This window comes from Pongo abelii, chromosome 2, assembly GCF_028885655.2.
Source record: "Pongo abelii isolate AG06213 chromosome 2, NHGRI_mPonAbe1-v2.0_pri, whole genome shotgun sequence".
NCBI classification, from domain to species: domain Eukaryota; kingdom Metazoa; phylum Chordata; class Mammalia; order Primates; family Hominidae; genus Pongo; species Pongo abelii.
The window spans coordinates 126,461,025-126,484,652 of record NC_085928.1 but is presented as its reverse complement, the minus strand read 5'-3'; the positions used below and the strand labels follow the sequence as shown (position 1 = coordinate 126,484,652).

The 23,628-nt window shown below is 39.5% G+C and overlaps 1 long non-coding RNA gene across 1 annotated transcript in view; it reads left to right on the top strand.

The window, feature by feature from the left end:
- LOC129058345 (uncharacterized) overlaps positions 1-23,162 on the top strand; it is a 49,686-nt gene extending 26,524 nt beyond the window's left edge. The window contains exons 3-4 of the long non-coding RNA XR_008523451.2: positions 22,499-22,561; positions 22,992-23,162. This is a non-coding gene — a long non-coding RNA (uncharacterized LOC129058345). The remainder of the gene's footprint in view (positions 1-22,498; positions 22,562-22,991) is intronic.
- Positions 23,163-23,628: the final 466 nt, after the last annotated feature.

The following is a 23,628-nucleotide window of genomic DNA, read 5'->3' as shown; positions in this document are numbered from 1 at the left end:
GAGGCAGGAGAATCGCTTGAACCCATGAGGCGGAGGTTGCAATGAACTGAGATTGCGCCATTGCACTCTAGCCTGGGCAACAAGAGCAAAACTTCGTCTCAAAAAAAAAAAAAAAAAAGGAAAACGAAAACTCTGTTCAATGGTATAGACACAGAAATTCTTTATTATTACTGTTCTCAGAGCTAATCAGGCCCTAGAAGCTGACATATATTAACTATCTCAGAAGAGACAGAACTATATATCAGTAAGTCAATTACTTTCTTGTGAGAAAAAATGGTCAATATCCTTACATCTCCTTTCCCAATTTCAAGGGATTTCTAAACCTCATCAACAGTTTTCTTGGGGATCACAAACTAAAAATAACAAAAGTCAAAGATTCTTGATGAATCTTTTATCCAGGCCTGGTGATATGACCATTTCATGTCATTAAACTCTTATGCCTAGCAGGTGGGGCTGTGGGTCTCTGAATAAGGCTTCATTTCCAAGTCCTACAGTTTTAAGAGTCAAGAATGAATACTGGAATGGTGTTGAGCTGACCCAGAAACTAGTTTGTATGAAGCAAGTAGAGAGATAAAGATGGAGGTTTTCAAAAAGAAAGTCATAACTGAGAAAAAGGAATAATTAATCTTTGAATAGACAGGAAATAAGAGTCCAGAGGGAGACTCAAAGTGCTGGGTTAGAGTCCGGGACTCTTTCCTGGGGGCACTTATGGGCCTCATCAATAAATGGAAAAGATCTGTCGAGGTTGCCAAGTAGTTCAGATATATGACACTGGAATTCCATTGACTGGAAACTTTGTGCTTCTGGAGTCTGTTCAATTAAAACTGACAGACTTACTTTTTGTTTTATTAAAGTCTGAAAATCACTACCTTTCTTTATACAACCTATGAATTTTATTAAACATTAATGGCAAGGCCAAAGTACCAAAAAGGAGGGACCTGACAAGCTGTTTGATCAGTTTTACTATGCAATCCTCATGACATGAGAAAATAGATGATAAAAGTATTTAGTAGTATATTCTCATAGGAGTTTTAAAGATTATGGATTAAGCCCAATACAGCACAAAGATCATCTCTGCTAGATGTTCTGTGTTTGCCCCTCAGCATCCACTCTGTACCTCATCCACTCTACCCTGTGCTGCAGGAAGCTGACATTTATGGATACATCAACCAAGTTAGCTCCTCTTCTGCCTTCCACTTCTGTCCAGCAGATGGGAACTACTAGCAGTAAATTAGAAAGTGGAAGAAGGATGAGATTATAGCAGCATAATTGAAAGACTGTGGCCTCAGAACTTATTAATACCCTTAAAAATTATGTTCATTGATAAGAGAAACTAAGACAAAAATTATATCTGTTGATTTTACCATATGAGAAATTAAAACAGAAAAATTTACATTGATATAATTTATTTTAAAAACAAACTCATTGTACATTAATATAAATAAATAACATGTTTATATGAAAAGTAACTCTATTTTCCCACATAATAGTAATTAAATTGGCATTGTTTTATGTTTTTGCAAATCTTCTTAATACCTAGCTTAATATAAAACAGCAGGATTTTCGTATCTACTTCTGCATTCAATCCGTTGCAATATTACATCATGTGGTCCCTGGAAAACTGCACCGTACTCTCATGAGAACATTAGAGAAAATAAGGCAAATAACATCTCAGTATTAGTATAGAGATATTTTTGAAAATAGTTATGAGAGGTCTTGGGAACATCCGGGAGTCCCCCAAAAAACTGCTGGTTAGACTATGCCTCTGGCTTCCTCTCTGCCAAGCTGCAAGTTGGCAGTGGCAATGTTCCCTTATCAAAACTGCATCTCCTATTGGGCAGCCAACCCTCTCCTATAGTTATAGGATAAATATTCCATCCCCTAGCCCTCTCTCCAAACCCCGGGGGTGATAAAGGCTCCCTGTTGTTGCTAGTCCTAGGGTGTTTCAGGATTCCTTGACTTGCCTTAATCTTGCCCATACCTTTGTAAGTAGGCCCTTCATTAAACTCTCCTCAATCTTTGTGTATGTATGCCGGTGGTAGACAGATGTAAGTTGGACCTCAATGATCTCCATCTCCTAGTATTTGCCTTTGTGTAATCTCATCCACTTGAGTGGGGGAGGACTTGTGACTTGCTTCTAACCCATAGAATGTGGCAAAGATGATGAGATTTCACTTCCATAATTATATTGTGTTGTGCAAGACTCTGTCTTGCTAACAGATGCATTGTAGTGATGGACTTGCTCACTTGGTGAAGTAAGTGACCATGTTTGGAGACGTGGCCATATGACAAGGAGCTGTAGGCAGCCTCCAGAAGTCCAAGGCAACCTCTAGCCAACAGCCAGCAAGATGCTGGACCTCAGTCCTGCAGCCACAAGTAAATAAAATGTGCCAACAATGTGACAGAACTTGAAAGCAATTCTTTCCCAGTTGAATCTCCAGATAAAAACACAGCCTCATCAATACTTTGATTGCAACCCTAATAAGACTCAAAGAGAGGAGCTGCCAAAAATGTACCCAGATTCCCTGATTCACAGAAACTGTGAGATACTAAATGCATATTGTTTTAAGGTGCTAAATTTGTGGTAATTTTTTACACAACAATAGATAACTAACACAGTGCCATTTTCTCCCTAAAACCCTAACTCAATACACACCAATTAAAAAAAATTCTTTTTACCACTGTCTTCCTATTTTTATCAGCCTTTCCATTTATTTACATATTACCTAATGTCTACAAAGCCACTAGCAACTAAAAATGTGAAGAAGTATGTAGTGATGTTGGAGTTAAGCATTTTAATCATTTAAAATCTTGCTCCAGTTGACTTTTTGCTGAGTTGAAAAAATTTAGTATATACTAGTCATACACGCAATGCCCATTTGTTTTTAACTTAACAATTATTTGTTGTTCATTTACTCAACACATATTTATCGAAGGCTTACTTTAGATCAGGAAGTATTATAGGAATTGTGGATGCAGGAGTGAACAAAACAAGCCACCTAATCTCATAGAATTGATATTCTACCAGAGGGAGACAGGCAGTAAACAAGAAAAATAGGTAAACTATATAACGCATTGGAAACTGATCAATACAGTCAAAGAAAAAGTGTCACACAAGGAAGGAGCATAGGGTGCATTGGGGTGAGGAAAGAGGTACAATTTTAAATTCGTTGGTCAGGGAAGTATTATCTGAGAAGAAGACATCTCAGCAAAGCTCTGCAAGGAGGTAATAAAGGAGCCATGAGAAATCTGTAGGAAGAACAATCCAGGAAGACCAAATAGCAAGTGCAACAGCCCAGAGATGGTAGCACATCTGGTGTGGCTGAGCAAGGGTAAGAGTAATGGAGTTACAATCTGTAAAAGGGGAATGGAGATCAAATAGGGCATTTAAGTCATTGAAAGGACATTGACTTTTACTCTACATGACACAGGAAGCCATAGAAAGTTTTGAGCAGAAGTATGATATGACTTGACATGTATTTTTAAATGCATCACTGGCTGCTGGGTTGAGATAGTCTACAGGGGACAAAAGAGGGAGCAGGGAAATGTTTAGGAAGTAAAGGCAATAATTTAGGCAATGGATGATGTTGGGTGAACCTGAATGATGACAGTAAAGGTGATGGGATTTCTAAACTGAGCAGCAGGGTTTGCTGTTAGACTGGTTGTTGGTGGAGGAGGTGGCAAACGTGTGAGAAAAAGAGAGTTGCCAAAGATGACTCCACCTTTTTTGGCTTCAGCAACTGAAAGGGTAGACGTGGCATCAATTGAGCTGGGAAAGGGTGTAGAAAGGGTAGGTTTGAGACAGTCAGAGATAAGTTTGGATATGTTAAGTTTGAAATATTCATTAGATGTCCATATGGAGATGTTAAATGCTCACTTGTATATATGAGAATGAACCTCAGCACTATCGGCATTGGGCCAGGTAACTTTTTGTTGTTGAGTGTCGTCCTGTGCATTGGTAGATGTTTAGTGACATCTTTGCCCTATGCCCACTAGATGCAAGTAGCACCTTTCCCCCCATCCTCCAGTTGTGACAGCCAAAAAGCCTCCAGGCATCGCTAAGTATCCCCCAGGTTCAGAGGTGAGGGACATAATCGTCCTGAAGTAAGAACCACTGTAATGAAATGAAGTTATAAAGAGAAGTCTGGCTGAAGATATAAATTTGAAAGTCATCAGCATAAAGGTGGTATTTGAAAGCATTAGACCAGTTGATAGCACCAAAGTGTAGTCAGAAAGAAAAAGAGGTTAAAGAACTCCAATATCTGGAAGTCAAATAAATGAGGAGGGACCAGCAGAGGTTCAGCAAAAGAAACATATAAGGAGCAGTCATGTGTGAGGAAAACCAAGAGACCGTAATGTCAAGCATGGGGGAAAAGATGTGCACAAAGGAGAGAATGTACAACTGTGTCAAATACTGTTGATACACCAAGTAAAATAAGAACTGAGAATTAATCATTGGGCTTAACACAAAGGTTATTGATGATCATGACATTATCTATTTCTGGAGTAAATGGAGCAAAAATACATTCCTAATTGATTTCAGAAAGAACAAATTATAGACATTGACTAAAAACATATAAAAATAATGATAGATGTTGAGTATTTTTTTCAATGAGTTTGCTATGAAGGGAAAGAGGGAAATCAGGCATCAACTAGAAGGATAAATGAAATGATGGGGAAAACAGAAGAGCATGTTTTGGTACTGACGCAAAGACAAATTCAGTTCAGAGAAAAAAATTTGAAGCTGCAGAAGAGAGAGGAGAAAATTATTAGAGTGATTTCATTGGATAAGCAAGAGAGAATTGACCGTGACATGTAAATAATAATATATACATGTCAGTATATATAGTAGATGCCAAGGATGTTAAGTTTGAGATGCATATAGCAGATGCCCATGTTCTCTTGGCATTCTCCATCCTATACATGCCACAGCTCCTACCTCACGCACAACATGAGGGCCTTCACTAACTGGAAGAGCAACTTTAGTCCACAGGTGTTGACCTCATCTCTTCCAAGCGGCCCTCAGCCAATGACAGATGGGTACTGGATATAAATACCTAAGGAAGTTTCTGTACTATCTCTTAGAGGTCTCCAGTAGAACTGGGCTCCAGTTGTCCATGGCAGCAATCTGCTCATTAGCATACACTTCACTTGCTGCTTTCCCTTCTCTGCCTCACTTCATCTGCTGATAGTGCTAGTGCTTCCTGGGATCACCTTCCAAATAAGCTACCTACACTCAGACCCTTGTCTCGGTGCCTGTATCTGGGGAAACCCCACCCAAGACAGTGTAAACTCAAATGATTTTTAACTAAGCCCTACCTACTAGTTAGTAGTACAGTCCTTCCTGTAAGAAAAATTGTCATTCCAGGCTAACTTCAAACAATGCCTTTCTGCCTTAACAAATTTCAATCCAGACTATAACACAATGGAGTATTTATCTTGACTAAAATGGCCCCATATCTGTGCTTGAGTGTCAGTCTTTGTCACATCAGTGTGATAGCACTAAGTGTTTAGCTTGAATAAAGTGGTTCCCCGTCCTTTGATAATACAACATGGGTCCTCGCTACAATTGTACGAGAGTTCTCCTCGCTACAATTTTCACCTCCATCAAGAGTAGCCTAAGACATCTCAGAATTCCCACAGATTTTCAAAGTGTGTTTCATTTATTCTATTATGCACTCATTCTGTCTTGTCCGTTTGAACTGGATTCACCAGGGAATACAATTTAGTTAGCCATTTTTTTTTCTTTTTCCACTCTCTAGCCTGCCATTTTATTTTTAGTTTAAATTGCGCTGCTTCCTCATTCTTCACCCACTCCACCTCACTCAACTTACATTTAAAATCCCACAGAGTTGGGCAACTATAATGTAGTTCCTTCTCTTTTTTCTTAACACCTGAAATTTCAGTTTGCACAGTTACGTAATACCAATATTTACGTGGTGCTTCATACGTGCCAGACACTCTTTTAAATGAATCAACTTTTTCTTCACATCAACAGGTACTATTATTATCTCCATTTTACAAAACTGAATTATTACTGATTTTAATTGGGATTTTGAATTTCATAGCACCTCAGGGCTAGAAACAACCTTGAAAGTTTTGTGTCCGGAATTGGTGGGTTCTTGTTCTCACTGACTTCAAGAATGAAGCCACGGACCCTCGCGGTGAGTGTTACAGTTCTTAAAGGCGGCGTGTCCGGCGTTTGTTCCTTCTGATGTTCGGATGTGTTCCCCTTCTGGTGGGTTCGTGGTCCCGCTGGCTCAGGAGTGAAGCTGCAGGCCTTCGCCATGAGTGTTACAGCTCTTAAGGCGGCGCGTCTGGAGTTGTTCGTTTCTCCCAGTGGGCTCGTGGTCTCGCTGGCTTCAAGAGTGAAGCTGCAGACCTTAGCGGTGAGTGTCACAGCTCATAAAGGCAGTGTGGACCCAAAGAGTGAGCAGTAGCAAGATTTATTGCAAAGAGCGAAAGAACAAAGCTTCCACACTGTGGAAGGGGTCCCTAGCGGCTTGCCGCTGCTGGGTTGGGCAGCCTGCTTTTATTCTCTTATCTGGCCCCACCCACATCCTGCTGATTACTGGTAGAGCCCAGTGGTCTGTTTTGACAGGGCGCTGATTGGCGTTTACAATCCCTGAGCTAGACACAAAGGTTCTCCACGTCCCCACCAGATTAGCTAGATGCAGAGTGTCCACACAAATGCTCTCCAGGTCCCCACTAGATTGGCTGGATACAGTGTCAATTGGTGCATTCACAAACCCTGAGCTAGACACAGGGTGCTGATTGGTGTGTTTACAAACCTTGAGCTAGTAGAGAGTGCCGATTGGTGTATTTACAATCCCGGAGCTAGACATAAAAGTTCTCCAAGGCCCCAGCAGAGTAGCTAGCTACAGAGTGTTGACTGGTGCATTCACAAACCCTGAGCTAGACACAGGGTGCTGATTGGTGTATTTACAATCCCTGAGCTAGACATAAACGTTCTCCATGTCCCCACCAGACTCAGGAGCCCAGCTGGCTTCACCCAGTGGATCCCACACCTGGGCTGCAGGTGGAGCTGCCTGCCAGTCCTGCGCCGTGCGCCCGCACTCCTCAGCCCTTGGGGGTCGATGGGACTGGGCGCCGTGGAGCAGGGGGTGGCGCTCATCGGGGAGGCTCCGGCAGCACAGGAGCCCACGGAGGGGGTGGGAGGCTCAGGCATGGCGGGCTGCAGGTCCCGAGCCCTGCCCCGCGGGAAGGCAGCTAAGGTCCGGCGAGAAATCGAGCGCAGCGCCGGTGGGCTGGCACTGCTGGGAGACCCAGTACACCCTCCGCAGCCGCTGGCCCGGGTGCTAAGCCCCTCATTGTCCGGGGCCGACACAGGGCCGGCTGGCTGCTCCGAGTGCAGGACCCGCCAAGCCCACGCCCACCCGGAACTCCAGCTGTCCCGCAAGCGCCGCGCGCAGCGCCAGTTCCTGCTCGCCCCTCTCCCTCCACACCTCCCTGCAAGCTGAGGGAGTGGGCTCCGGCCTTGGCCAGCCCTGAAAGGGGCTCCCACAGTGCAGACGTGGGCTGAAGGGCTCCTCAAGTGCCGCCAAAGTGGGAGCCCAGGCAGAGGAGGCGCCAGAGCGAGCGAGGGCTGCGGGGACTGCCAGCACGCTGTCACCTCTCAGTTTGTTTAGGTAAGCTTTTCTTTTTTCTTTTTTTCTTTTCTTTTTTTTTTTTTTTGGAGACCAAGTCTTGCTCTGTCACCAGGCTGGAGTGCAGCGGTGCAATCTCGGCTCACTGCAACCTCCACCTCCCGGGTTCAAGCAATTCCCCTGCCTCAGCCTCCCGAGTAGCTGGGACTACAGGCACACACCAACACGCCCGGCTAATTTTTTTTGTATTTCAGTAGAGACCGAGTTTCACCATGTTGGCCAGGATGGTCTTGATCTCCTGACCTCGTGATCTGCCCACCCCAGCCTAGGTAAGCTTTTCTTGATAGAGATGTGTCCAAGCACCTCTAGGATAATTATAGACCTAAATCTTAGAAATAGCCTACAGATTTCTGTAAGACTTAGCCTGGCCTTTCTGTCCTGCTAATCTGCCATAAATGCTCCTTTGCTCTGACACTTCAGTCACAGTGGCCTCATTCTGTTTCTCCAGTGAGAAAAGCTCCCTCAATTTCAGGATTTTGATCAATGCTTTCCCCTCTGCCTGCCACTCTGTAGTAGACATAATAATAGCCAGCAAAGAAGTCCATGTCCTAATCTTCAAAATCTGTGACTATGTTACTTCATGTGACAAAGGGACTTTAAAATATGATTAAGCATCCTGAAATGGGAAGATTATCTTGGATTATTCAGGTGGGGCCAATGTAACCACCAGAGTCCTTATGAGAGGGAGGCAGGAGAATTAGAGTCAGGAAAGAAGATATGATCACAGAAGTAGTGGTTAGGGTGTTGCCATCACTGGAAGAGAGACTTTAGCCCTGGGATGTGAGCAGTCTCTAGAAGCTGAAAAAACAAGGAAACAGATTCTCTCCTAGAGCCCCCAGAAGGAATGCAGCCCAGCTGATCCATTTTAGATTCTGGACTCCATAACTGTAAGATAATAAATTTGTATTCATTTATGCCACTACGTTTGTGGTAATTTGTTACAGCAGCAATAGAAACAAAAACACACTCTATTTCACCCATCTCCCCTCTTCATTTTCACTCTTACTAGTCTTTTAGACTAATAAGACTAAATATCTCTTCCTCAGGGACACTACCTTTATCACACAAACTCACCAAGAAATGCCCCTGTTACATTTTCAAAGCATTCCATACATTCCCTTCACGATACTCAACAATACTGTTTGATTATTTAATTAATATCTTTGTAACCCACCAGACCGCAATTTCCATGAGAGTAGAGTCTATTATGTTTTTTTCTCATCATTATATTCCAGGCATCTCACAGAGTAATATCACAAGCACTCAATAAATTATTGTTTAATGGATAAGTAAATAAGCAAAGTAATTAATATAGAATCTGAAAATGATTTGATAGCTCTAAGGCATGTAAAGATTATTGTTATAACTAACTGGTTAGCCCTCCAAATGAGAATCAATTCTATATACCAAAAGTACCCTAGGAGGGTGGGGCCAAGATGGCTGACTAGAAGCAGCCTCTGACCATCAGTGGCTCCCATTGAAAAGAACCATAATACCGTGTGAATCCCGCACTGTCAACCAAGGTACCCAGGTTCTCCCAACAGGAATGATTAGGCAGCTGCTGTGATCCACAGAGAGGAAAAAAGAGCAGTGTGGTGTGGCAGCCTACCTGAGAGCCACACAGGTCAGGGGAGCCCTCACCCCCCAGCTAAGGGAGGTGGTGAGTGAGCATGCTACCCAGCCAGGGAAACTGTGCTTTTTACGTAGAACTGTATAACCCCTGGATCAGAAGATCCCACTTGCGAACCCATGCCATTGGGGCCTAGGGTCCCAACCCTGGAGCCACGCAGATTCTCAACAGCCTCTAAACTGGAATATGCTTAAGCCTGCTGAGTTCCCAGCGGGGAGGGGGCAACCAGTACCACATCTGTGGCTTCCTGCTCTCTAAGCTGTTTCAGCTCCTTGGGGAAGGGGCAGCAGCCAGCACAGGGACTCATAACTACCTAACATGCTAAGCTCCCTGTACTGGGGAAAGGCAGCATGCATCTCTATAGCTCCAGGCCACACTTTTCCTTTGTTGGAGCCAGTGAGGCTGGACAACTTGGTCCCAAGAGGTGTCCCCCACAGCCCAACGTACCAGCTGTGGCAGACTGTGGCCAGAATGCCTCTTTAGGACTGACCCTGACCCATCCTTCCTCACTACAACGGGCCTCCCTGCAAGAAATCTAACAACTCCAGCCAGAGGCTCAGGGCTCAGGGACAGAACCCTTATTTCCCTGGGCCTGAGCCCCTAGTGGGAGGGGCAGCTGCAGTCTCTATGGGCCAGCAGACTTAGCGTTTCCTGCTGGTAGTTCTGAGGAATCCAGGCAGCCCAGACAAGTGAGTTCCCCCCAGAGAAACACAATCCCTCCACCAAGGGACAGTCAAAGTGCTTCGTTAAATAGGTCCTGTTCCCCATGCCACCTGACTGGGTGAGACCCTCCAACAGGAGTTGTCAGACACCCTATACAGGAACAGTGCTCTAAAAGGGACTCATGGCTGGGTGTGGTGGCTCATGCCTATAAACCCAACACTTTGGGGGGTTGAGGCTGGCAGATCACTTGAGGTCAGGAGTTCAAGACCAGCCTGGCACATGGTGAAACCCCGTATCCACCAAAAAAATACAAAAATTAACTGGGCATGGTGGCGTGTGCCTGTAGTTCCATTTACTCAGAGGCTGAGGCAGGAGAATTGCTTGAACCTGGGAGGCAGAGGTTGCAGAGAGCTGAGATTGCCCCACTGCACTCCAGCCTGGGCAATAGAGTGAGACTCCATCTCAAAAAAAAAATAACTAACTAACTAACTAACTAACTAACTAAATAAATAAATAAATGAAAGAGACTCATTACTTTTTATTATGATTGCTTTGTAAATCTTCGGGCAAAGGGTGTAAGAGCTAAATAATCTGAACAAAATCTGGATCAAAAAATTTGATATAGACCAAATTATAAAGCAAGTCTTGGGAGAGACTGTAGTAATTGTGCAATCACTTTAATTAACATAGTCACTAAGGGGTAAGTGTATAAACTGACATTGTTACTGTCCCACCCCTTTTTGCCCTCAAAAAAAGAAAAAGAGTTTTACAGAAAGTGTCTGTTTTGATGGTATCAAACATGGTAGGAAGAGCCTCTTCCTTTTATCATTTCCTGTTTGTCAGTTTTCTATCTAGATGTCAGGTTTAAATTTGGAACATGCAGTATGCAGTGAATTATTCTCAAGCAAAAAAAGGCAAACAAAAAGAAACCACACCTCAGATTATGCATTTGAAAATAAAATATAATTTAATGCATAAAGCAATGTTATTTTTTATAGTTTAATAACTAATCTGCTACAAATTGAGTTAAAATACGTAATGCCAGTGAGTGCCGGAATTAAATATGGCTCTAATTGTTTGTAAATTGTGAGACTGTGATTTGAAGCTTGATTTGGGAAATGCTGACATTGCAAGATTATAAAGTAAAAGTGATAATGAAGAATGATAAATTCCAAAATGGAGAAAAGTCAAAGTTGAAATGCCAAGAGAAAATATAAGGCAAGAACCTCCAAAGAAAATGATAAGAAGTGAAAGATGGCCAAGCACAGTGACTCACACCTGTAATCTCAGCACTTTGGGCAGGCCAGGCCGAAGATTGCTTGATCCCAGGAGTTTGAGGTTAAAGTAAGCTGTGATTGCACCACTGCACTCCAGCCTGGGTGACAGAATAAGACCCTGTCTCTAAACAAACAAACAATAAAACAGTGAAAGAGTATTCTAACAGAAAATAAGAAATACAATAGCACTGATCAAATCACAGGATTTGTATTGGATTCACATATACAAAAATTCAGCTCCCTCTTAGCTATTAGGCAGAGAAAAGGAAGAGAGAAAAGCCCTATTAAGTCCTCCTGATGATTGACCCTAAGAATAATGAAGCACTAAGAGAATTTTCTCTGTGGCTGTGATATGGTTTGGCTGTGTCCTCAACCAAATCTCATCTTGAATTGTAGCTCCCATAATTCCCACATGTTGTAGGAGGGACCTGGTGGGAGATAATTGAATCACGAGGGTGGTTCCCCCATATTGTTCTCATGGTGGCAAATAAGTCTCACGAGATCGCACGGTTTTATAAGGGGTTTCCCTTTTCACTTGGCTTTTATTCTTTCTTCCCTGCCACCATGTAAGACATGCCTTTGGCCTTCTGCCATGATTGTGAGGCCTGCCCAGCCATGTGGAACTGTGAGCCCATTAAATACCTTTTTCTTTATAAATTATCCCGTCTCAGGTATGTTTTTATCAGGAGCATGAAAATGGACTAATAAAGCCTGTGTGTGCCTGAGTAAATAGTAGAGTATAGCCATATCTGGATTTTCTAGTACAATACCAGTTTATTTATTTTTAAATGTGAAATAATTGACACAGTCAAATGCACAAACCTTTAGTGTATAGCACAATTAATTTTACATATGTATACATCCATGTAACTATTACCCAGGTCAATATATAAAAGATCCTATCACTACAGAAGATTTTTTAAAGTGATCCTTCCTAGTCATTTCCTTTTCCTCCAAAGGTAGCCAGCCATACTACAACTCCTGTTACCGTAGTTTAATTTGCATGTTTTTGAACTTAATATCAATGAAATCATACAATATGTAGTCTCATGTGTTTGGCTTCATTTATTGTTTAATGACATTTCCATTGTTTCCATTTGGGAATCATTATGAATGAAGCTGCTATGAGCATCCAAAAGGTGGACATATGTCTTTATTTGATATTCTTTGAGTATATACATAAGAGTAAAATTGCTGACTCATAGGTCGGATGTATGTTTAACTTTATTAGAAATTGACAAAGTTTTCCAAATTAAGAATTTGTGGTATGCAAAGCCTCATTTCTGATCCTATTTTCTGCTCATCCTTGATTTTTCATATATATTTCTCATATTTTCATACTTATTTTACCTTACTCTTTATCATGACTGGCTAGGTATTTAATTTTCAGAGGTAGAAAGATAACCAACAACTCAATGATAAATTGATAATTCATATGTCATGGTTTTCTGGTTGTCTATTGTTATATAACAAACTCCTCCAAAATTTAGTAGCTTTAAACAACAAAAATTATTTGTTTTGCCCACAAATCTGCAATTTTGTTAAGGCATAGTGGAAATAGCTTGTCTCTACTCATCAGCTTGAATGACTCAGCTGTGGCTGGAGGGTCCACTTCCAAGACAGCTCACTCACATGGTTGACAGGTTGATGCTTATTTCAGGTGGGTGCTCAATTGAAGCTGTTAGACAGGGATCTGGATATCTTTCCCCATGGGAAACCCTTTCTCCATAGGGTTGCTTGAGCTTCCTCACATCATGGCAACTGGTTTCTAAGAATAAATGTTTTGGAAGAAAATAAGAAAATGGAAATTCAGATTTCTTAAGGCCTGGGCCCAAAACTGACAAGTGTCACTTCTGTATTCTATGGGTCAAAACAGTCATGGAGCCTTCCCAGATTCAAGGGGAAGGGATATGAATGCCTACCCCTCAATGGGGGGAATAGCAAAGAATTTTCAGTCACTTTAATCCACACCATATACTCTTTGGCAAAAAAAAAAAAAAAAAAATTATTTATATTCCTCCCACATGTAAAATACACTCATTCTCTGCCAAGAATGTCTTAGCTCATTACAGCATCAGCCTCAGGCTCAAGGCATTAAATATTGTCATCTAAATAAGGTTGTATTACCTAGCTCAGGTCGCCATAAAAAAATACCATGGACTGGATGCCTTAAACAACAGAAATTTTTTTTCTCACAGTTCTGGAAGATGCAAAGTCCAAGATCAAGATTCAACAATGTTCATTTCTGGTGAAGGCTCTCTTTCTGGACTGCAGATGACCGCAATTTCTCAATGTCATCACATGGCAGAGAGAGAGAGAGAGAGAAAGTGCTCTCTTCCTCTTCTTATAAGGCCATAGTCCTATTGAATCGGAACCTCACCCTTATGACCTCATTTATCCTTGATTACCTACTAAGACCCTATCATCAGATATAGTCCCACTGAGGGTTAGGGCTTTATCATATTAATTTTGGGTAACACAGTCCAATCCATAGCACACATCTAGCTGCTGATACTCAGGTAACGTTTCTTGAGTATAGGTCACTGAGTGTAGATCCTGTTGATCAGAACCTGTAAGTTAACAAGAAAAGTGTTCTCAACCTAAAATAGTGAGAAAGAGATTGGATGACCATAATAGACAGTCCCACTCAAAAAGGAAGGGAACAAAAGCATAGCAGTCACAGATCCATAGCAATTCTGAAGCCCAGTCTGGCACATGGCACAAATCCCTTTGATAAGGGTCTAGTTCTGCTGTGAGTGATTATCTGTGGCTCTTAGCTTTGACCTCTGGGCTCTAGGATCTTCCCTCTGAATTATTATTTCACAACAATTTAAAAAGGTCTGTGTTTGCAGCAAGGTAGCTTTCTTAGTCTGCTTCTTAACCATATAAATTAATTTTATGTTATCTCTCATTCCAAACTGCTTTGATTCCTTTAACAATTTTATAGAGTTGTGTATCAATTTATAAAAAACTCCTATAAACAAAGATACACTGACATTTTTCTGAGATGAGCCCTTCTATATCTGGGCCATGTGTAAGTCTGCTATGGAAAAACAACTTTAAGATTTCTAAAATCCATATTCTTTAGCTGAAGGGTCTATAAAAGGCTGTCTTTAAATCTTTTTGAGATATTAACAAAGGGTCTTACATCTACGTACTTGAAATATTTACCCTGAGATCATGTTCTGTTGATAGCTCTAGATTTTATCCTGCTGTTTATTACTCTGAAATATTTTACTACAAGACACAGGGGATGGAAAACAGTTTTATCTTCAAGAAAGCAAGTCCTGAATATTTTCTCTTTCCTCTAAATTTGACTCAAAAACTTAACAGTTAATTCTTTATTTCCTCTCTCTCTTCTTACAAGCAGTTAAGAAGTTAACTTATAAATTATCACAATCAGTAGAAGCAGCCAGTTGGAACTTTCTACATTCTGCCTGGAAATCTCCACAGCCAAGTCCATGAGTGCTTTATATATTTATTCTTTCTATTTTCCCAGTTACCACAGACAGCAGTGTTGACAAACTACGTGACACAACATAACAAGGATCCTTTTCCCCTCATTCTCAAATAGCACTTTCCTCCTCATCATAGGAGCCCTCAGCAGTGGCCTCTTGAGGCCCTTTGAGCTTTCATTTCCAGTCTCCTTGAGGCTCTTTCAACATTCACCCACTGCCCAGTTCCAAAGCCAATATCATATGTTTAACGTTTTTGTTATGGAGCATCCCTTTTCCAGGAACCATTGCTGTACAAGAAATTATGCCAAAATGTAATGGTTTTGAACAACAGTCATTTAATTATACCTCATTTTTTTGTGGGTCAGGAATTTTGGCAGGGCTCAGCAGAGTGATTCTTCTGCTCCATGTTACATTGACTGAGCTAACTCATTGGTACTGAGTTGCAGCAAATGGGTTGGTTTGGAAGGTCCAAGACAGCTTCTTCATATGTCTGAAGCATTTTGGTGGGGGTGGTTGGAAGTCTGGACTTAACTTGAGTACCTACATGTGACCTCTCCAGCATAACTGCCTCAGGGAGTTGGAATTCTTACAAAGCACATTAGGACTTCCGGGGAATGTATTCCAAGGAACCAAAGCAGAAGCTCCTAAGCTTATTCTGACCTGGGCTTGGAAGACCTACAATGTATTCCTTCTGCCACATTCTACTAGCTATGAGTGAGTCACAGGACCTGAAGGCCAAGGGCGAGGGGGTGAGGAGAAACAAGGAAGTTTGGTTCATTGGGGGACAATCTTTGGAGACTTGATATATGGTACAAAATTAGTATGTTACTTGAAGACTAATAAGAAGCATTGCAATGTCACCATTCTTTACCCAACCAACAAATTAGCATCGCCTACTTTTAGCTATTATGGGCATTCTCTGTGTTGTGTAATCATGAGTAAATTATTCCAACTTTCTGTAATTCATTTTTGTCATTTGTTAAGTGTGGTTGATAATACCTATGTCATAAATTTGTTCGGAGATTATAAAGTGTTTAGTTGAGTGTCTAGCACAGAGTACATGTGAGGCATAAAATATAAATATGCAATATTATTCATCATTATTCCTATAGGAATTCTATCAAAAAGGAATTATATGTAACATAATAAACAAAAAAAAACAAACACAGAAAAAGTACTGAGATCTAACAAAACTGATTTTGTTTTATTGTTGAATCTCAGCTATTTATAAATGGTATTTATAAATAGTGAGTAGAAAAGTGAAAGGGCATTAATACAGGTGAGCTTACCTTAGGGCAATACTGATTTATACTTCTAAATCTCTCAATGATGCTGGTAGGTCTCAAAATTGTTCTGGAGAATGTTCCAAAGATGAGGTAAAAAGAAGATTCATGTCATCCATAGAGCCTTCTCTGGTTTAGACTCTTCCTAAGTATGAAAAGTCATCTGCTTTACACCCCCAGGGAACCATTCTGTTTAAGAACCAATTGTGAATTTAAGAGGAACTTCAGAGTTGTTAAATTTTTTACCCCAAATTTGAGAGCCTATAGATAATGAGGCCAGCCAATGTTTGCTCTAATGAGCACATTGTTAAATGTGATGCTTTTATGAAAGTGTGCTCTACTTTTGGAGTTGGTCAAAGCATTCAAAATCTTTTTTTCTTTTCTTTTCTTTCATTTTTTTGAGATGGAGTCTCCTTCTGTCACCAGGCTGGAGTGCAGTGGCACAATCTTGGCTCACTGCAACCTCCGCCTCCTGGGTTCAAGCAATTCTCCTGCCTCAGCCTCCTGAGTAGCTGGGACTACAGGCGTGCGCTACCACACCCAGCTAATTTTTGTATTTTTAGTAGAGACAGGGTTTCACCATGTTGGCCAGGATTGTCTTGGTCTCTTAACCTCGTGATCTGCCTGCCTCAGCCTCCCAAAGTACTGGGATTACAGGCATGAGCCACCACACCCAGCCAGCATTCAAAATCTTAATCCTCAAGATCTCCTCCAAAGAAAGACATCTTCATTTCCCAGACCCCACACAGACCTTTCTGTCAACCCATTTGCACTTGCTCTCTCTTAGGTCTGCAGATGGGCAAGTAGTAGGGCTGAAATAAGCTCATGAGGGCATGGCACTCCCTTTCCTCAGGAGACATGCTCAATGAAGATGAAGTTTCTTTTCTGGAATCTCTTTGAGAGGAACGAGTCACTGGTCTTGGTCACATTTCCCTCTCTTCTTTTCAACCAATTTTCTGCCAACACTGACATGTTTGCTGTCATAAAGTTGTAAACATATCTGTGATGCTGCTGGAGCTAAGCATTTTCAGATGTGTGGTTAATTGAGGCCTTCTAGGAAGGTCAGATTAGGCCTGAGAACTAAAGTGTCCTACATGTAAGGGGGGTCATGGTGATAAATTATAGTCATTCTTATTTATTGACTGGTAGTACAGTAGCATGGAGTTGAGAATTTAGATTAGGAAAGAGTAATTAAATATGAATTGACTAGCCCATGTGCAATGATGCAAAATAGTATGTTACCAATAGACTGATTAGAAATGTTGGAATGCTATGCTCCCGGTCCAGCTACTTGGATTTTTATCTCATTTTTCTTCTACCAAAACCTAGTGGCTTAAATTTGCTTGCCTTATGTCATACCCAAACCAAGAAGAAAGGAGCAATTTGGGGCTATGGATTTATAATGGGAGGCACTTAGAAAACAGTTGGAAAGGCATTGATACAAGCTTGCAGATCTCTGAGCAACAACCTTGTTTGAGTGTCTGTCCATACAGAAACATGCCTGGAAGAATGTTTGCATCCACATATCTAAAGAAGCAAGAAAGCATATGAGATGAAAGAGTCATTTTTCTGAATGAGAGAAGCAAATTTTAGTTTTCATTTTCAGTGCTTGGTTTACGTTTTAAAGAAGACTAACAACATTAATGATCAAGTGTAGGACCAAAGCTAATACTAATCTAGAAATTGTTATCTTTCATGGTGGATTAAAATCTGAGCTTATTTTTACTTCAAAAGTGAATGTGGTTAAAGATCAACTTCTATCCCTTAGTGTCTCATTTCAGTCACAATACCCTTCACTTCAAAGCTAATTCACTGAAATAGCAAAATCAGATCTCCAAAGAAGTGGTAAGGCAGATTCTAAATTAACAGACTTCATCACAAGGGTAAGGGAGCAGCAGCAAATCAAAAGTCAGTTGGAGAGGTCATTATTATTATTGTGCTTATAATAGTAAGTTCTCCATTTATTATTATATTTTCATTATTATTTTGAGTTACTCGACTGCTTAGAAGTTTCGCTGTATTTAATTTACCTTTCAGAGGACAAGTCTATAATTTCTGGCTTTGCCCTATTGAAGTTATAGCAACTGTTAAAACCTGAAAAAGAGTTTCTGTTCCATTTTCTAATTCCATGAAAGACTGACTCATTTGTAAAATGCCTCCACATTTGTAACTGAAGATATGCACCAATTCACTCAGGAAACAAGCCTTGTTATACATGAGAGATCAATTGTTTTATGAAATGAAATTAAAAGTGTAAATGCTGTTAACATTTTAAAGATCAGTTGAAAGTACTCCTTAAGCTCATTTGACCAAGTAGCTTTTTTCCCATTTTTTAAAATCACACCTGTGTTAAGGCTTGCACTCTTTTCCTCTATCTGATAAGCACAATGTGTGGGAACTGTGCAATAGATAATTAATCTCTATTGCTATCTATAGTTTCATAGTTAACACTGTCTTAGCAGAAGTGTGAAAACACATTCACACCTTTGAAAATGGATGATTAACTAATCAAATGACAATATGAATGTCAGACAAAATTACAGAAATGACTGCAAGGCAGAGCTATTTATGATTATAACATTCTATTTAATTATTAAGAGTGGATTGTTCAGTGTAATCTGTGCTCCTCAAACATCTAGGCAGATTCTCAACTTTTTAATTGCAGGACTCCTCAAAAAAGAAAGAAGAAAATTTTAGATTTCCCCCTAATTAAGGAGTTTTAAATACAAGAGGTTAAAAAGGAAAAGAGAGGTACAGTTCAAGACCACCTGCAAAAGGGAGCCAAGAAGCGATAATCACATTTGAGTGAACTGTCAATTTTTTCCTCTGGACCTTGTAATTTCCATTTAAAATGCAGAATAATCTGAATACATATTTGAATATTCAGTCTATCACAGCAAAGTCTCTTTTGATAGTCTGATGTATAAAAATCTAAATTGGGAGGTGTATTAGTTCGTTTTCAAGTTGCTAATAAAGACATACTCAAGAATGAGTAACTCTTAAAGAAAAAAGTTTAATTGGGTCACAGTTCTACAGGGCTTGGGAGGCCTCAGGAAACTTACAGTCATGGCACAAGGGGAAGCAAACATGTCCTTCTTCACATAAGGGCAGGAAGGAAAGAATGAGAGCAGAGCAAAGTGGGAAGCCCCTTATAAAACCATCAGATCTTGTGAGAACTTACTATTACGAGAATAGCATGGGGGAAACTGCCCCCATGATTCAATTACTTCCCACCTGGTCCCTCCCACCACACATGGAAATTATTAGAACTACAATTCAAGATGAGATTTGGGTGGAGACATAGCCAAACCATATAAGGAGGTAGGACCCTATATTCATTATCTTGCTAATTTTCTAAATTACCTGTGTGTAAAGTTTAAGAAATGATCATTGGAAAAAGACAATGACACTCTTGGAGGAATGCAGATCTAATAATCGAATGTTTAAAACCAATATTCTATGTACCTTGTATTAAAAGCCTTTAGAATAAAAGTATCTATCCATATTTATATTTTAAAGCCAAAGTGTATATTAGTGGCACATATATCATATAGCCTTATAGTGTAGTATTTTAAGGACATCTTAACTGCCCTCTAATGCCTTGAAATCTGGCTACATATCTGACTTATTACCCTGCCCCTAATTAGTAGTGTTTCATACTAAGTAAGCACCCTTGTCTATTGAATAAATGCTAATAGTAAATGATGAGACAAAAGTTGCCATCAAGTTGCATTTTTATGAAAAAAGGTGGTTATGAAAAGCAAGAAAAAGCATGATTTTCAATTTATAAATTAGTCACACATTTCTTTGTTATACAGAAAATAAAAATTACACTAATTAGCAATCATTTATCAGCACGAAGTGAATATTCTGTCAACTGTTTGACCTTGTAGTTATTATTGCCCACCTTGAATGTGTGTAGTGATGTAGGTATATACACATACCTATTTTCCCACCTGCAACCCACTGGTAACTTCTGTTGCCCTTTCTTTCCTGAAACCACCCTGGTCCAGATCTTTCCCATTTTTCTTCACCTTGACTTCTTAATAACATTCGACACCACACAATATCCTTCCTTTTTGAAACATTAGTTTCTCACCTCCAACATTAGAGATTATAATTCCACATGAGATTTGGTGGGAACAGATCCAAACCATATCACATACACATATACACATGCATGTACACATAATTAGGGCACCACTCTCTGTCTCCCAAGCCTACTCCTTCACTAGGCTTTCCACTCTTGGTGACTGAAGAGCTATTCATTCAGCCACCCAGGTGGATACCTGGGTGTCGTCCTTTACTCTTCCTGCTTATGCACTCACACACCTAATCTCTCACCATGTTCTATTAATTCTACCTCCCAAACATTTCTTGGATTTGTCTCCTTCCATTCATCCTCACTGGCCCGCCCCAGTTTGGGCAATACCTGTCTTGCTTCATATATCACAACATCCTACTAGCATGTCTTGTTGCTTACATCTTGCCCCTTTCTATTCATTCTCCTAACCAAGCCAAATGTCCAACAATGATAGACTGGATTAAGAAAATGTGGCACATATACACCATGGAATACTATGCAGCCATAAAAAATGATGAGTTCATGTCCTTTGTAGGGACATGGATGAAGCTGGAAACCATCATTCTCAGCAAACTATCGCAAGGACAAAAAGCCAAACACCGCATGTTCTCACTCATAGGTGGGAATTGAACAATGAGAACACATGGACACAGGAAGGGGAACATCACACACCGGGGCCTGTTGTGGGGTGGGGGGAGGGGGGAGGGATAGCATTAGGATATATACCTAATGTTAAATGACGAGTTAATGGGTGCAGCACACCAACATGGCACATGTATACATATGTAACTAACCTGCACGTTGTGCACATGTACCCTAAAACTTAAAAGTATAATAATAAAAAAAATTTTAAATGAAAAAAATTAAAATAAAAAAAAAGATGTTTCAAACGGTGGTCTTTAAGCGTTTTTTGCCTACAAACCCCCCATAGAAATTTTCAAAATTATATGTAATGTTTAATTATATGTAATGTTTAAGTAAAACTTATTTTACTGTAAATTTAAATAATTTCAAAGGCTAAAATATCTGATACAATGTAAACAGTGATACAGAAAATATAAAGAACATTTATTTGGATACATTCAAAAGAGGACACAGTTGTGTCCTCAAAAGTCATTTAATGCCTGCCATTGGCCTCTTTAAAAATACCTGAACAAGTTCACAAGTTCTTCTCTAAGAGTTGGTGATTTTATGGTTTTTTTCTCAAACTTATATTTCTATTATACTTCCTCCACAGATTTTATCTTAACAGAATAATTTTTAGTCTTTTATTGATTATTCTGTTACTGCAGCAAAAGCATATATATATATATATATATATATATATATATATGCTGAAGTTTTCATTTCCTGTATCCATAAGGCTCTAAGTATTAAATAATTTCTTACAGATTGATTTGCTATTATACATATCATTCAATATAATTAATGAAAACAATAAATATATATTTAGAAAAATGTTTACTAAATATAAAATATTGCATGAAAACCACCTCTTAATGAGATAAATATCTTTTTTAAATTAGTTTATGTGCCTATGGATAAACATTACTTATTTCTAGAATTAGGATTCATAATAAATTCTATGCCTATGTTTGACCTTATACATATAATTTTTGAGAAGCGTTGATCCCATAAATACCTATATGGGCCAAGAAAGAATTTTATTATAGCAATGACAGCTATTTCTTTAAATGTTTTCCAAGTAACATACCAAAAATCACATGATATGTTATTTAAAATTACTTTACAATGATTTATGAGTTAGCAACTTAATTAGATCCTCCTTTAATCTTATGAAAAGCAAACCATTGGACATCCTGTAACTTGTGAGTTTTACCAGTCATTAGAGTTCTTTATTTGGCCAATATCTGAGAAGTATACTAAAAAAGCTTTAGCTAAACTTATATGACAATTAGTTTTACTCTTTCATTTGAAGATGTCTGATTCATGAATCTAAAATTAGTCAAAGTCAGGCACATGCTTGTACTCTCTCTCTCTCTCTGTGTGTGTGTATATATATATATATTCCCACATTTCACATTAGGATATTTTCTGTCATCTGTTTAAGAAAATATCTTGGTATTTGTGCCACGGTTTAGTTTTCCAGGTCATTTCCTGATGCTTTAAAAAGCATAGCAGGTTGACATGAAGACAGGCTCTTGAGGATTATTATATATAGATAGTACAGTAATGTCATTTCATGATGAAAACAAATACAGAACTAGAGCAGCAAATGCACATTTGAGACAGTAGAATTAATCATAATAAATGGAGGCAGATTTTAGGTTCAGGACATTGGATAAATGTATTTTGCAAAAATTAGTGGCAAACAGAAGAGAAGGTATCGCCATGTATTAATGATGGCTGGTCATTGTATTATTTATAGTATAAGCTACAGCATATTTATTTTGTTATTCTTATTGTAATAAATAGGAGGAATGTATAGATGACTAAAGATGTCGATGACTGACAGCAGGAACCTTGGTCAAGTAAAAAGTGAGTGTGTTTACAGTATTCAGTAATTTCTTAGGAAAAATAATGAAATTGTTTCTCCACAATCTGAATCAAAATGTAAAACACCAACTTACCTTTGTTATATGTTCCTTTCACTGAAGCTGTAAAATCTTTAGAAAATGAATCAATTATTTTCCACTTTTTTCTCCTTGAAATCAGACCAACAAGACAGCTGAAAACACAGGTGAAGGGGAATTCTCTCATTGGTATTGGTATTCTTTCTCCTTACCCAGGAGGGGGAAAATATCCAGAGGGTTCACTTTGTCGCAGATTCTTACTTCCTAACATGCTTTTTACAATTTGGAATGCTCCAATACTAAAATAGATAAAGCAGGGATCTTTGACTTGTTTCCTGGATGAAGTAAGGTGCCACCCTCATCAATGTGTTTAATCAAATTTTTTTTCTTTTCAGGTGCATTGCATTCTTTGATGATAGTTCAGGAATGAAAGAAACAAAATCAATAGGTAAAAATTATCATTACTCCAGCATCTTTGCTCTGCAAGATATTTGATTCCAAAACATTCTAACACGCTATTTCTGATACCACATTTTGCCCCTAATAAAAATATTTTTAATACAAGGACAAATCTCAAATCTTACAAGTGAGTTTATTGTGTCTTGACAAGAGGAGTCTTCACCAGTACCAATATTTTGAATTGTCCATCTGTTTGGTGCCCCTGGATAACTCACCAAAGCAAGGTTCAGAATGAATGAGTGATATGCCTCATAAAAAAAAAATAAATAAATAAAAATAAAAGAGGGAGAAAGATAATTATGCTAGGGCAAGAGGAAAAGGAAAACCATATGATGCCTTCATCACAGTGTGTGCATTCTGTAGTAGAAAGAGTATGAAAGGAAGGTGACCACCTTAAAATTAATTATAAAAAACTGTTCGTGCCTCTGACACCTTGAACCCCAGTGAATGAGCCTACCCCAGTTGGGAATCTTTTGTTCTAAAGACAATTTCATGTCATCTCACTGCTTAACATTTAAGTGGCCTCCCTTTGCTGTCAGGATCAAGGCCAACCCCATTAATTTTGCCTAAAAA